General features: G+C 43.2%; 1 pseudogene; it reads right to left on the minus strand.

The window, feature by feature from the left end:
* Positions 1 to 15,297: 15,297 nt before the first annotated feature.
* LOC131501583 (large ribosomal subunit protein mL42-like) lies at positions 15,298 to 15,976 on the minus strand (annotated as a pseudogene).
* Positions 15,977 to 16,774: the final 798 nt, after the last annotated feature.

Here is a 16,774-nt window from a genome sequence, read left to right on the forward strand (position 1 = left end):
CAGGGGCACGTGGGGACAGGCAGGTGGGGACGAGCAGGAGGGCCAGGCACAGGGCAGCAGTGGAGGCCTGGCCGGATGAGATACTATGGAATGTATTGCTTTCATTTAATGTTTTCTTCTTTCTAAACCTTAAGGGATCCCATCAGGAAAACCACACTAGCTTTTTCAAATAGAGGGCACTTAACCCTGGGAATTATTCTGTTTTTTTGTTTTTTTTTAATATTTATTTTTTGAGAGAAAGCACATGCACAAGCCGGGGAGGGGCAGAGAGAATCCCAAGCAGGGGCTCGATCTCAGGAATCATGAGATCATGACCTGAGCCGAAATCAAGAGTCGGACACTTAACCAACTGAGCCACCCAGGCACCCCCATCCAGGGAACTGCTTATATAGTGGTCGAAAGACAGCGGAAGGGCAAAAAGTAGATACTGTGATGACCCAGAGATGGTGAACTTTGGAAAGCAGCTACCACCCCCTGGCAGGGGCCCTTAGGGCAAGAGGGGTTACTTTAGTGATCGGGTGTTGGCATAGCAAAGCAGCGCTTAAACTCAGTGGCCCAGAAGAACAGTAATCGCTCGTGGCTGACAACTTCTCTGTAAGAACTGGGAGCAGCTTGGGTGAGTGGTTTTGGTCTGGGGTCTCTCCTGAGGTTGTGGTCACATACCGTCTGGGGCTGCAGTCCTTTGAGGGTGTGACCGGGGCTGGACTCCCAAGGACCTTGTATGGGGCTCACTCACAGAGCTGCAAGTTGATGCCGGCTGATGACCAGAGGCCTCAGTCCCTCTCAGGGCCCCTCCACAGTGCTCCTTGAGTGTCCCTCAGGCATCCTCTAGAGTGAGCCTCCCAAGAGAGCAAACCGGGAGCTCCACTGCCTTCTGTGACCTAATCTCAGAAGTCACAGCATTACTTCTACCATGTTCCATTGGTCACACAGGTCAACCCTAAATCAGTGTGAGAGGGGACTACCCGAGGCCACAAATACCTGTACCAGAAGGGGAAGTTAAGGGTAATCTTGGAAGGGGGCTAGGACCTTGGAGGGAGGAGCCCTAGGAACCAGTGTTTGGATTTTTGATATGTGTTGGGACAAAGGGTTGGATTCTAAGCAGTCGATGCTGGAACTTCTAAGAAGGTGGGTACAAAGCTGATACGTGCTGGAGCTAAAACCCACTGCTGCTGACGAGTGCTGGAGAGCACAAGCAAGTCCCTTCCTATGTCTCACTTCCGGGTCTCCCTCAGCTCACCCGTGTTAGCAGGCCCACTTTCACGGGAAACCTGCTGGCAAGGAAGCCTGGGAAATGTAGTTCTCGGTAATCCATCAACAGCATCACAGAACAGAAAGTGGAGTGGGCTTGGGGCTGAGATACAGTAACCAGCACAGTCCACCCCTTTGGCTACCCATCACCCATACACACCTTCCTACCACACTCGATCTCCATATGAGTCTCACAATTTTGTGCTTCGACCCCAACAAGGAGCACGGATGCTTTGTACACAGATGCGTCATTCTCTTCCGAAAGGGGAGGGACAAGAACATGCTAGAGACACCGTATCCATCGACCTGTGTTAATTCCAGGCAGAATTCCACTTGAGTACTCCCTGTAACTGAAAGACTTCAATAGTGAAGTTCACCATCAAGATCAATATGTTGACATCAAATAAGGAAAATGGTGTGGGAAGGAAAAGTTAGTTGAAGGACACACAGCAAAGAAAATATGTAAGGGCACCTGGCTGGCTCAGTCGGTAGAGCATGTGACTCTTGATCTCAGGGTCATGAATCAAGGCCCCACATGGGGCATAAAGCTCAGTTTAAAAATATTTTTTAAAAAGAATAAGAAAGTAGGGGTGCCTGGGTGGCTCAGTCAGGTGAGTGTCCGACTTCAGCTCGGGTCATGATCTCATGGTTCACAGGTTCACGTTGGGCTCTGTGTTGACAGTTCAGAGCCTGGAGCCTGCTTCGGATTCTGTCTCCCTCTCTCTCTGCCCCTCCCCTGCTCTCACTCTATCTCTCTGAAAAATAAATAAACGTTAAAAAATATATTATGTAAAAGCAAGAATCTTCAACAAAGTATTAGCAAATACAATCCAGGAATATATAAAAATAATGTACTATGACCAAGTAGGGTTTATCCCAGGAATGTAATAGTGGTCCAGGAGTTTAAAAGTCAATCCATGGAGGGGCACCTGGGTGGCTCAGTTGGTTAAGTGTCCAACTCTCGATACCAGCTCAGGTCATGATCTCATGGTTCATGAGATCGAGCGCCATGTCGGGCTCTGTGCCGACAGCATGGAGCCTGCTTGGGATTCTCTCTCCACCCCCCTCTCTGCCCCTCCCCAATAAATACATAAACTTTAAAAAAATAAAATAATTTATATGCCATTTATATTTACAGGAAAGAAACGAAATATAATGATACAGTAGATTAAAAGGATGGAACGACATATACCACAAAACACTAATTTTCTAAAATTTTGTTTCAGTTTATTTTGAGAGAGAGAGAACGAGTCGGGGAGGGGCAGAGAGAGAAGGGAGAGAACTCCACACAGGCTCCCTGCTGTCAGGGCAGAGCCTGACTTGGGGCTCGAAATCATGAACCGTGAGATCATGAGCTAAGCCAAGATCAAGAGTTGGACAGTTAACTGACTGAGCCACCCTGGCGCCCTGATTTTTTTTTTTTTTTTTTAAAGCTGCCTTGGCTATATTTAGATTCAAGTCAATTAATATCAAAGTAGTCTTCAGAACTGAAAATGATTAAGGATAAAGAGCAAATTAAATAATGATAAAAGAGCCACCTAACCAAGAGGGCATAACTATCTAAAATGTGTATGCATCTGGGGCGTCTGGGTGGCTCAGTCGGTTGGGCGGCCGACTTCGGCTCAGGTCATGATCTCGCAGTCCGTGAGTTCGAGCCCCGCGTCGGGCTCTGTGCTGACAGCTCAGAGCCTGGAGCCTGTTTCAGATTCTGTGTCTCCCTCTCTCTGACCCTCCCCTGTTCATGCCCTGTCTCTCTCTGTCTCAAAAATAAATAAATGTTAAAAAAATTAAAAAAAAATAAATAAATAAAATGTGTATGCATCTAAAAACATTGTTTTGAAATACACGAAGCAAAAACAGCTAGAACTGAAAGGAGAAATCAACATAACACCCACTTTCCAGCCATGTGAGGTAGTGCCTTTGAATAGACCCTCCAGCCTAGTCAAGCCCTCAGCCGACCGTGGCCCCAGCCAGTCTCACGACTGCAAGCTTAGGAGACACCCTGAGTCAGCACAGATGAGTCAGTTCTGAATTCCAGGCCCTAAGAAACTATGAGATAAATGTTGATTATTTTAAGCCACTAAATTCTAGAATAATTTGTGACGTAGCAACAGCTGATACAGCCACCATAAAACCTATCTGGGGGCACCTGGGTGGCTCAGTCGGTTGAGCTCAGGTCATGACTTCGGCTCAGGTCATGACTTCGACTCAGGTCACGATCTCACAGCTCATGGGTTCAAGCTCCGCATGTGGCTCGCTGCTGTTGGTGTGGAGCCTCCTTTAGATCCTCTGTCCCCCTCCTTCTGCCCCTCCCTGCTTGCGTTCTCCCCCCAAAATCAGTAAATATTTTAGTTAATTAATTAACTAACAAATCTGTCTGGTTCTTTGAGCATGACTTGAGCTGAGAATTTAAAGCCCCAAGCTAATCCTTCTCTTCCTGTAACTCTGCAGGGTAGTGAGGATAGCCAGCCCACCTCACCATCCTTACAGTTTTCCTTGGCCATTTGTTTCCACACCACATTGGGTTACCTAATTGGGTTAACTAACTCACGAGTCCAAGGTCGAAAACCTAAGCAAATCATAACTCATGGGTTCAAGGTCGAAAACCTAACCAAATCAATTTCACAATCCCACCTTTGAAGGTCTCTTTCTCTTGCCCGCCGATTTCCTTCTAACTTCTGACCACGGGAGGAAGCACTAAAGGGACTTTGTAAAATACCCAAAGAGGAGAAAGGCCTTCCTTCCAGTTTGCCACTGGTTGTATTTTCTCAAGTAGCAGCAAGCACTTGGCTTCTGCCCCTAGCCACCTGCAACATGCATAGTCCAGGCTGCCCAAAGCTCTCTCTCGAGTGGTCCAAGCATCGGCAGCAGGACACCACCTTCTCAGCAGTTTGGGCGCCACCCAAGGGCACATCCTTTCCTTAGGGTTCTGAACACCAGCTGCATTTCATGGAGATACCGCTTAGAGCTTTGGGCCCCGGTAAATTATCAGTTTTGGTTTCCATTATCCAGACTAGTCCCTGATTGCTACAGTACTTGGTACCAGGAGTAGGGCTGAAATATTTGCTGGATAAGTTCATGGATAAAATCATGTGTAATTGAACTTACAAGATCTAGGACTCCCGGCTGCCGTCTTACCCTCGGGATGAACAGCTGAATTATTCATTCAATAATTACATCATCCATCATTCAACATTTACTCTCTGTTTATGTTAACCTCTTGACCTCTCCATCGAACAAGTCCATCAACCCTTTGTACGCCCAGTTCTTAGCATTACAAATTTAAATGAGACTCAGACTTCACAACCCTCTGTTTGAATAAGAAATCCAATCAATTTGGAGTTTTATTAAATTTTTGTAGGTAGGAAAAAGGAAAACAAAGCGTCAACGATTCTTTCCTGACTTAACAAAAAGAAACTTAATTATTTACATCTTCTATATACATGAAAAGAATACACAACAAATTAAACATTACCACAAGGACAACAAGTTATCAAATAAGATAACAAGAATGCAGACTTTGGGGGATTACTGGTTAAAGCCCACAGTAAAAAACCCTGAAGCCCGGGTGTCTTAAAAAACTCATTTGAACAAACTGCACTTCTAGAAAAGGATTATACATCTGCACACTCTCACGTCGGGCTGGAGTACAGAAATGATATTTTTGTGATGCTCTCAACTTACTTCATCAGAAACGGCTTTATAACATTCCATATCTGCATTTCTGCAGCTTAAGGACACTAAGCTATAAAATTTTATAGCTAAGATTTTTCTTTATTAGCAGCTTTTCCAAGCCTCCTGTCCAGGACTCCATTAATTAGTGAGGGGGGAAAAAAACAGACCAAATAAGCCTAAAATATAAAATACAGAAAGCAAACTGCCAAGATAATTTTTAGGTAATATTTATACACAGCAAAATGCACAAATCTTAAGTGCACAATTGGAAGAATAATAAATGCACGCACCCATGTAGCTCCCATGCCAATCAAGGTAGAGAACATTTCCCTATCTCCAGAAAGTTCCCTTGGGGCTTTCCCTATCAATCCCCACCATTACCGCCCAAGAGGCAACCATTGCTATGATTTTTATCACCCTAGAGCACATTTTCCAGTTCCTGAACTTCAAGTAAATGAAATCAGACAGCATGGACTTTTTAATGCCTGGCCTCTTTTGTTCAACCTAATTCTTTCCAGGTGTATCCATGCTGTTGAGTATAGATGTATTTTATTCTCTGCATTGCATTATTTGTATCCTATTGCTTGAATGCACTACTATTTGTTTCTGAGTTCTGTTAATGGACAAGTTGGTTGTTCCTGGGTTTGGGTTTCCATATACGAGCCATTATAAGGACGTATGTTTTCATTTTTATTGAATAAATTCCCAAGAGTGCAATTGCTGGGTCCTGGTATGTTTATGCTTCACTGTATAAGAAACCGCCTACTGCCAGGGGTGCCTGGATGGCTCAGGCATTAAGCATCTGACTTTGGCTCAGGTCATGATCTCATGGTTCGTGAGTTCGAGCCCCACATTGGGTGAACATGAGCTCCGCTTCTCTCTTTCTCCCTCTGCCCCTCCTGGGATTCTCTCTCTCTTTCTCTGACCCTTGCTCACTTATGCCCTCTCTGTCTCTAAGAGAGAAAGAGAGAAAGAAACTGACAAAGTGACTGTACCCTTGTTAGTTTCCTCCAGCCATGGCTAGGGGTTCTCCTTTCTCTGCATCTTTAAGGGCAGTACACGTATCATCAGTCTCTGCTTTTAGCCATCGGCATCTCATAGTGAACTTAATACGCATTTCTCTAGTGACCAATTATATTGAGCATCTTCTTATTTGCTTATCTGCCACCTGTATATTTCATTTGGCCAAGTACCTGTTCAAAATGTTTGCCATTTTTAGGGCACCTGGGTGGTTCGGTTGGTTAGTCGTCTGACTTTGGCTCAGGTCATGATCTTTCATTTTTTGAGTTTGAGCCTGCAACGGGCTCTCTGCCAACAGCACAGAGCCCAATTCAGATCTTCTGTCTCCCTCTGTCTGTCCCTCCCCAACCCGCTCTCTTCCTTTTTGTCTCTCAAAAATAAATTTAAAAATAAACAAATAAAAATGTTTGCCATTTCCTATTGGTTATGTTCTTCATATTATTGAGTTGTAAGAGTTCTTTATATATTCTGGAATTAGAGTCCTTAATCCATTTGTTGAAAAGCTACCCTTTCCCTGCTTCTTATATTTTGATGCTCTTGTATTGGGTGTTTACAGATTTTGGATAGCTATGTCGTCTTTTCTTTTGTTAATGTTCTATTTTATTTTTTAGAAAGAGAGCATGAGCAGGAGAGACACACACACAGAATGCAAAGCAGGCTCCAAGCTCTCAGCACAGAGCCCAACGCGGGGCTCAAACCCACGAAGCATGAGACCATGACCCGAGCCGAAATTAGACGCTTAACCGACTGAGCCACCTACCAGCCACAAGAATAGCTGTGTCTTCTTAATGAATGGACCGTTTTATCCTCAGGAAATGCCCTTGGTCTCTGATTTTAATGTAGCCATTTCCACCTTTCTTATGGTAGTGGCTACATGTTGTATCTCTTTACTTAGTGGTTACATGATATATCTTTTTACCTGTTTGAACTTTCAACCTGCATCTCTTGCAAAAGGCATATGAGTTGGTTTTCTTTTGTCATTCAATCTTTCAAACTCTGCCATTAATAACATTTTACACTCTTACATTTAATATCATTATTAACGTGATAGTTATTGCTTCCCACCTTCGTTCCTGTGTTCTTTTCTTGCCTTCTTTTGGATTAAGTTCTTTGTTTTTGCTTTTGTTTTTAGAATTCCATTTTATCTCCTTTGGCTTTTGAGTTATCCTTCTCTGTATATTTGACTGATTGCTCTAGAGATTACAACACTAACCGTTAACTCAGTTTACCTTGAATTAATGTTTGTTTCACACATAATATAAGGACCTTCCCCAAATGTAACTCTGCTAACTTTTCCCATCCTTTGTACAATTACTGCAGTAGGTGTTACTTCTACGCAGGCTAGTTATAAGCCTCACCATGCACTATTAGTATTTTTTTGCTTTGAACACCAGTTTCCTTAAATAAATCAAGACGAGAAATCAACACCAGTTCCCTTAAATAAATCAAGACGAGGAAAAAAAAATAGCCTTTACTTTTACCTACATAGTTATAATTTGTGGTTCTCTTCGTTCTTTCCCTTCGATCTTTTTCCATCTGGTAGCATTTCCTCTCTGATAAACAGCCTCTTGCGATTTCATAGTGCCTGTCTGCTAGAGACAAATTTTCTCTACTTTTATCCAAAGAGTTGTATTTTACCTTCATTTTTGAAAACTGTTTCTGCTGGGCATAGAGTTCCAGGCAGACAGTTTGTATTTTCAGCCTTTGCACATTGTCTTTCTATTGTCTTCTGGCATCCACCCGTTGTGATCAGGTGTTAGCCGTTATTCCTATTCTCTTGCGCGTTCTTTTTCCTTTGTCTCTTTTTTAGATTTGCTCTTTCCCTTTGGATTTCAGCAGCCTGACTCTGGTTGGCTTCGATGTGATTCTCTTGGCATTGATCCAGTTTGGGCTTCATGAAGTTGTTTTAATCTATCGGTTAATGTTCTTCATCATCTAAGTTGGAAACGCTGGTTCACATCCAGTATAGCCGAGTAAGCACTCAACAAACCTGACATCCCCACAGGCAACAACTGAAAACTCTAGACAAATATTTGCAAATAGCAGGAAGGCACTGGAGGGTGAACCAAGGCAGATTCTGAAGAGGAGTTAAAAATTGGAAGAAGGGACTGGCACAGTGTGTCTTCTATTCTTATAGCTTTCAGTCTGAGGTCAAGACAGTGTCATATCGTAAGGGCTCTGTCCAATCTAAAATTAATCTTTCTGGCTTGAAGAACCTGAGGACAGTATTTGGGTCAAACACAGCTGATGGCAAGTAAGGGAGAACTGTGAAAAGAAGAGATCCAGGGGAGTCCCAGTCTCCCCACATCTCTGGCTGATCCCTACACCATGCATACCAGGGCAGATTCAAGGCACACAAAAGAACTGAACTGATATTTCAGTTGCTGCCCAAAAGATAAGAGTTTGAATTTGAGTGCACCAAATTAACTGCCTGGTTTAAAAAAAAAAAAAAATCAGGGGCACCTGGGTGGCTCAGTCAGTTAAGCATCCAACTCTTGGTTTCGACTCAGGTCATGATCTCATGGTTCGTGGGTTGGAGCCCCAAGTCAGGCTCCATGCCTAACAGCATGGAGCCTGCTTAGGATTCTCTCTCTGCCCCTCCCCTGCTCTCTCTCCTTCTCTCTAAATAAATAAACAAACAAGCAAACTTAAAAAAAAAATCAACACAGGAAATCTCTCCAACATAATAGTCACAAATTTAATCTAAAATCTAAAATCTTCAGCATATAACAAACAACAAAACATGACCAATCTCAAGAGAAAAGAAAATCTTCCAAGGCCTTCCCATGTTGACCCAAATGTGGACATTAGCCCTATAATATTTTATTTCAAAGTAGCTATTCTAATTCTGCAAAAAAAAAGTAAAGGAAGATATTTTCACAATAAATTCAAAAATGGGAAATCTTAGCAGAGACATGGATACCATGAAAAAGAAGCAAATGGAAATTCTAGAACGCAAAAATAAAATATCTGAAATAAAAAATCCACCAGACGGGCTTAATAGCAGAATGGAGACGATCGGAGAAAATCCGTGAACTTGAAGATACATCAATAGAAGTTATCCGATTTGAAAAACACAAGGACGACATACTTTTAAAAACATGGGCAGAGCCTCAGAGACCTGTGAGACGATCTTTTCTTTTTTGTAATGTTTATTTTTGAGAGAGTACGTGTGCACAAGCAGGGGAGGGTCGGAGAGGGAGGGAGACACAGGATCTGAGCCCGACGCGCGTCTCCAGCCCACGAACCGTGAGTTCATGACGGAGCTGAAATCAAGAGTTGGATGCTTAACCAACTGAGCCACCCAGGCATCCCTCTTGAGGTTTTCTGGACACCTTATCATGTCATCTGCAAATAGAGGTAGTTTTAACTGTTCCATTCCAGTCTGGATGACTTTGTGTTTCCTCCACAATTGCCCTGCCCAGACCTTTCCATACAGCGTTGAATGCAAGTGGTGAGAACAGACGTCTTTGTCTTGTCCTAGCCTTTCACCATCATGTGTGATATTAAGCTGTGCCTTTTCTCAGGCTGAGAGAGTTTTCCTCCGTTCCGAGTGTGTTTGGGGATTTTTATCATAAAAGCGGTTATTGAGTTTTGTCAAATGCTTTTTCTGCATCTCTTGAGGTGATCACATGGGGTTTGTAGACAATCTTTTAAATGGAAAACAGAGTTTAGGATACTATGTGGTTTGCATGCAAATATTAACTTTCTCTTTCGTAAAAAACCTGACAAGTTGGTCGCTTACGTTAGCAGTATAAAATAGAGGCAAAAGCTAATGGCTTTTCAGCAAAATGCTGTCTATGCAACAATCGTATCAGAAATACTTAGTCATTGCATGCGCCGAACCGTGAAAGAAAATTCACCAACTGTGTTGTTTTCCACGTGGCACCTGGCCTTCGGTAACCAGAAATAAGCATTTCCCGAGGCGCTTGGGTGGCTCAGTCGGTTGAGTGTCCAACTTCGGCTCAGGTCATGATCTCACGGTTAGTCGGTTTGTGGGTTCGAGCTTCACATCAGGCTCTGTGCCGACAGCTCGGAGCCTGGAGCCTGAATCGGATTCTGTGTCTCCCTCTCTCTCTGCCCCTCCCCTGCTCATGCTCTGTCTCTGTCTCAAAAATAAATGTAAAAACATCAAAAAAACAAAATAAGAGGAGGGGTGCCTGGGTGGCTCAATGGGTTAAGCAACTGACTTCAGCTCAGGTCACGGTCTCACAGTTTGTGGATTCGAGCCCCGCATCAGGCTCCGCGCTGATGGCTTGGAGCCTGGAGCCTGCTTCGGATTCTGTGTCTCCCTCTCTCTCTGCGCCTCCCCTGCTCACTCTCTGTCTCTCTCTCAAAATAAATAAACATTTAAAAAAAAGCATTAAGTACCTGGGATTTATGCTGGAATTGATTTGGAAGTCAAACACACAAGTCTCCTTTTAAAAAGAATGCTTTGTGGTCACAATTACTTCAAAACGTGACTACATTAAAATAATCTGACATATCATGCTTTAGCAATTACGGAAGTGTGATTTTTGACACATGGCGATTTTAGAAGTTAGGCAAATCTAGAATGCTAAAAGATGGCAACAACTGTTCCTCTGTTTAAGTCTGGGGCGCTGCAAAATGTAAGTAATAGTTTTCTTTTTTAAAGTTTATTTATTACTTTTCAGAGAGAAAGAGAGCGCAGGGGAGAGGCAGAGAGAGAGAGAGGGAAAGAGAGAATCCCAAGCAGGCCCCACACTGTCAGTGCAGAGGCCAGCTCGGGGCTTAGACTCACAAAACGATGAGATCACGACCTGAGCCAAAACCAGGAGTTAGATGCTCAACCGACTGGGCCACCCAGGGGCCCCGTAATAGTTTTCTATGAACATAATCAGCCTGCAATATGACACTCTAAATCACAAAGACTTATGGAAATACATATCTAAAGAAGGCAATTCTTGGGGCGCCTGGGTGGCTCAGTCTGTTAAGCATCCAACTTCAGCTGAGGTCGTGATCTCGCCGTCCGTGAGTTCGAGCCCCATGTCGGGCTCTGGGCTGACAGCTCAGAGCCTGGAGCCTGCTTCAGATTCTGTCTCTCTCTCTCTCTCTGCCCCTCCCCTGCTCCCACTCAAAAAAAATAAATAAGCTCTCTAAAAAATAGATAAATATTTTAAAAAAAGACAATTTAAAGCAGGCAATTCCTTCTCCAAGTTACAAAATTTTGGCAAATCAACACAGCACTTTGGAATACAATAAAACGATGTTGCAAACGGTGGATTCATGTGTCACTCCAATGATCATTTCGACTGCAAAAATACCATTTAAGTACGAAATCAAGTTACTACCTTTTCATCGGAGTGTATGGCAGAGCCAGTTGTCTTACACAAATTAATACGGTTTTTAAAATTATGTAATTTCCTGGGGCGCCTGGGTGGCGCAGTCGGTTAAGCGTCCGACTTCAGCCAGGTCACGATCTCACGGTCCGTGAGTTCGAGCCCCGCGTCAGGCTCTGGGCTGATGGCTCGGAGCCTGGAGCCTGTTTCCGATTCTGTGTCTCCCTCTCTCTCTGCCCCTCCCCCGATCATGCTATGTCTCTCTCTGTCCCAAAAATAAATAAAAAACGTTGAAAAAAAATTTATAAAAAAAATAAATAAATAAAATTATGTAATTTCCTTCTTTTAGAGTGTGTTCCATCTTGTAAGCGGCTGAGTCAACGCAGCAGAGCAATTATGTATATATAAAATGGGCTCTCCTTCCTGCTGAGGTTGGTCCCAAACCACTCACGAAAAGTTCTAAAATTTTACTTTAAGAAGCTCAAACATGCCGGGGCGCCTGGGTGACTGAGTCAGTTAAGCATCCGGCTTCGGCTCAGGTCATGATCTTGCGGTTCACGAGTTCGAGCCCCGCATCAGGCTCTGTGCTGACAGCTTGGAGCCTGGGGCCCGCTTCGGATTCTGTGTCTCCTTCTCTCTGCCCCTCCCCAGCTTGTGCTCTGTCTGTCTCTGTCTCAAAGATAAATAAACACTTAGAAAAAAAAAAAAAACATTAAAAAAAAAAAGAAGCTCAAACTTGCCAAACACAAATTAAAGTGAATTTTTCAAGTGTTGGTAAGTCTTCCATAAACAGGGAAGCCCTCAATGTAGATGATATACATAGTTCTCTCTTTTTTTTTTTTTTTTTTGAACCAATGTAACCTATTCCAGTTCAAATACCACTGGCTTATTTTTCCTGCTTTTCTGTGCTGGCTTGTACTGCCCATAGAATGTTGAACACACATGGCAAAAGTAAGCACGCTTTTCTTGTCTCTAATTTTAAATTTTGGTTTTTTTAAATGTTTATTTTTTGAGACAGAGAGAGACAGAGCACGAGCAGGGGAGGAGCAGAGAGAAAGAGAGACAGAATCTGAATCGGGCTCCAGGCTCCGAGCCGTCAGCACAGAGCTCGACGCGGGGCTCGAACCCACGAGCCGTGAGATCTTGACCTAGGTCGAAGTTGGACACTTAACCGACTGAGCCACCTAGGCGCCCCTCTAATGTTTTCATTTTTATGCATCCAGTTGGATTCTGTTGGCTGAGAGGTTTTGATGATACCTACACGCATAATTCGGAAGAAGGTGGCCCTATACCTTTATCCTGCACTCAGTCCTTGCTTTGTTTTGCATTGAGCTCATACTAACCTCATAGAATCTGTGTGTACTGTTCCTTTTTCTTTTTCTCTATTTCCAAAAGAGTATGTATTATGCATTGGTGCAATTCCTTGAACGTTTAGCAGAAGTCATCCATAAAGCTGTTATGAGTGTTGCATTTCAGGAAGATTTAAAATGCCATTCAAGAAAAAGACTGTTAAATAGAAACAATCCCTCTCTTTAAAGTCTCCCATCGAAGGGTGCCTGGGTGGCTCAGTCGGTTGAGCATCCGACTCTTGATTTCGGCTCAGGTCATGATCTCACAGCTCGGTTCGTAAGACCGAGCCCCGTGTCGGGCTCTGTGCCGACAGCACAGATCCTGCGTGGGATTCTCTGTCTCTCCTCTGTCTGCTCCTCCCCCACTCACACATGTGCACACACGCTCTCTCTCTCCCTCTCAAAATAAATAAATTAATGTTTTTTAAAAAAACCCACTTCGACTGCTAGGTGAAGCATATGTTGGAAACTGGCGAACAGTGAAACTTTAGGCAGGGAAGTCAATAGGAGACACTCATGATAATCCATGAGAAACACAGTGGGGGCTTATGCCAAGATGGTGGCAGTAGACAGTAGGATAAAGAGAAATGTATGATACTGTCATTTGTTGTTGCTGTGCTCACCCAGTCAGGTATCACACATAAATAATGGAAAATCTGGACGTTTATCATCAAAGGCAGATATTGAATGAAGAATTACAAAGCACATGAGGTGCCTGGCTGGCTCAGTCAGAAAAGCATGTGACTCTTAAGCTTGAGGTCGTGAGTTCAAGCCCCATGTTGGGTGTAGAGATGACTAAAAATAAATAAGTAAACTTAAACCAAACACCACGATGGAATACCACTTCGTACCCACGCTAGGATGACTATCATTAAAAGGACAGGCACTAAGAAGCACTGGGGAGGTTGTAGAGAAAAACGGACCCTTCATACGCTGCTGGTTGGAAGGTTACATGGTACAGCCAGCTTGGAAAAGAGCTGGCAGTTTCTCAGAGTGAACTGAAAAGATGTCTACACAAAATCTTGGACACCAATGTTCACAGCAGTATTATTCATAATAGCCCCAAAGTGGAAATAACCCAAATATCCATCAACCGGTGAAGAGATAAACAGGTGGTATACCCAGACACATGGAATATTATTCGACGATGAAAAGGAATAAAGTACTCATGTTCGCTGCAACATGTACTCGCCTCGAGAACATACTAAGTGAGAGAACACAGTCACAAAAGGCCGTATGTTACGTGACTCCAATTACATGAAATGTGCAGAGTAGGCAAATCCATAGACAAAGAAAGGAGGGAGGCACAAGAGGGAGGGAGAACGCTAATGGGTAAGGAATTTTTTCGATGGGAGGGCACAAAAACGATCTAAAATTAGATCCTGCTAATGGCTGTACAACCTGTTAACATATTAAAAATCACTGGATTACATACATTAAATGGGTGAATTATATCATATGTGAATTATCTCAATAAAGCCCCTTAAAAATTATTTTGGTTTTTTGAAAATTTATTTAAGTAATCCCTACACCCAACATGGGGCGCAAACTCGCAACACCGAGATCAAGAGTCACGTGCTCCACTGACTGAGCCAGTCAGGGGCCCCTAAAATTTTTTTAATAAAATACCAATTTCTTTGATGATTTTCCATGTCACCTTGAGTCCCTTTTGATGATTTGCATTTTTTAATGTTTTTTTAAAGTTTACTTATTTTGAAAGAGAGAGAGAGAGGGCTTGGGCAGGGGAGGGACAGAGAAAGAGGGAGAGTGAATCCTGAGCAGGCTCCACACTGTCAGCACAGAGCCAGATGAGGGGCTCAAACTCATGAACCATGAGATCATCACCTGAGCTGAATCCAAGAGGCTAATGCTTAACCAACTGAGCCATCCATGCGCCCCTAATTTGCATTTGTCTAGGAAACTCACCATTTTGGCCTAAGATTTCTTTTTTTTTTTTTTTTATGTTTTATTTATTTTGAGAGACAGAGACAGAGACAGAGTGGGAGTGAGGGAGGGGCAGAGAGAGACACAGACTCTGAAGCAGGCTTCAGGCTCTGAGCTGTCAGCCCAGAGCTCAATGCAGGGCTCGAACCCATGAACCGCGAGATATGACCTAAGCCAAAGTCAGAAGCTTAACCAACTGAGCCACCCAGGCACCCCTAAGATTTCTAATTATTGTTAGAAAAGGATGGATAGTTTAAATCTCTGCTCTCGTCCCCTTTATCATTTCTAAAAGTGTTAACTTGTGCCTCGTATTTTTCTGGTAATTTTGCCACAGGTGTTTGTTTGTTTGTTTGTTTGTTTGTTTGTTTGTTTTGACATATCTCCCTTACTGCTTATCTGTTTGGTGCTTCTTTAATTTCTGCCCTTTTATTTTCTCTGTATTCACTCTGGTTTTCTTTTACTAAGTCTCTGAGGTTATTAGTTCAGTGTTTCTTATTTAAATATATCTTATTCTCGGGGCGCCTGGTGGCTTAGCTGGTTAAGTGTCCAAATCTTGATTTTGGTTCAGGTCATGGTCTCATGGTTCGTGGGTTTGAGCCCCACATTGGGCTCTGCACTGGCAACAAGGACGCTGCTTGGGATTCTCGCCCCCTCTGTCTCTCTCTGTCTCTCTCTGTCTCTCTCTCTCTCTGCCCCTGCCCTGCACATGCACACACACTCTCCCTCAAAATAAATAAACATTAAGAAAAAAATATATATCTTATTCTCAAATACATATATTTATGGTTATATATATTTTTTAATATATAAAAAGACATTTTATTATTGTTTTGCTATCTAACAGTGAATATACTCAATTGCATTTTCTCAAATGGCAAATAAGACGCAAGATAACATCTCTTTGATCCCTGAAAACCTCAATATCATCTGTCTTTGGGAGGATCCAGCTTCCTATGACGTCTATGATACTGTCCACGAGGATACCAACGGTGCTTAGTAGTAAAGAACATTTTGCTAAGTTGTTCTATCATAGGTCCTTGCTCAAAGGGTTCATTTTTTTCTTCTAGTCTGGTTTTCAGCACTTGATCATGTGTTTCTTCATTATTATGCACAGGATCTGGCCGTGGGATAGGTTTTGTTTGTTCATACGGAACGTCCACAGAAGGGCATACTGTCGTCCTGCCATCAGATGTCAAAGCAAGCTCTACTTTGCAATCATAGTCGTCTGGAAGAGGCGAATACGTAGATTTATGGCAAACACAATATAAAGCTCCGTTTTGAATTGGAAATAAAATGTTTCCGGATAGTTCTGTCTGATATCACCCGTTCTACTGCCGCTAATACCGTGGTGACTCAAGATGCTTATCCGGTGGTGTGAAAGAAGACGACCTGGAGAAACTGCTTTTAAAATCGGCTTCCAGGCGTACCTATTTTCATCCCTGACATACGCTCACTGCGAGCTCACCATCTTACCTCCTATGGCTATGTATGTTTAACGCACTCCCAATAGCCACAGCATACGGTTTTTACATTTAGTGTCTGTCTGTATTAGCTTCTGGCGGCTGCTGTAACAAATGGCCAAAAACGCGATGGCTTAAAACAACAGAAATTTTTTCTCACTGTTGTTCTCAACAGAACATCCAAAATCAGTATCTCTCTTTTGACATTTTCTACTTGATGAGTGACTATCATACTTTCCTTTCATCCTTTATGTGTTCCTTTGGTTCTTTGAACATATTTGTCATTGCTTTGTCAGTACTAAGTCCAGCATCTGGGCCCCCCTCCAACTCAAGTTCCCAGTTACTGCTTTTCTCCCTGTGTTTGGGCTATTCTCCTGTTTCTCTGCACATCACTCACACAGAGTTAGTTGTCAGCTCTGCTGTGTATTTGCTGTATGATCTAGAGCAAGTGACTTTATCTCTCTGAGCCTTATTTTCCCCGAATGTGAGCTAGAAACTCCTCTGTGGGGAGGATTAAATGAGATCTGTCTTGTAATTTTCTGTCAAAGATGGGACAGTTTAAATTTTTTTTTTAAACGTTTATTTATTTTTGAGACAGAGAGAGACAGAGCATGAACGGGGGAGGGGCAGAGAGAGAGGGAGACACAGAATCGGAAGCAGGCTCCAGGCTCCGAGCTGTCAGCCCAGAGCCCGACGCGGGGCTCGAACTCACGGACCGCGAGATCGTGACCTGAGCTGAAGTCAGAGGCTCAACCGACTGAGCCACCCAGGCTCC

Source organism: Neofelis nebulosa, chromosome 18, assembly GCF_028018385.1.
Source record: "Neofelis nebulosa isolate mNeoNeb1 chromosome 18, mNeoNeb1.pri, whole genome shotgun sequence".
NCBI lineage: Eukaryota > Metazoa > Chordata > Mammalia > Carnivora > Felidae > Neofelis > Neofelis nebulosa.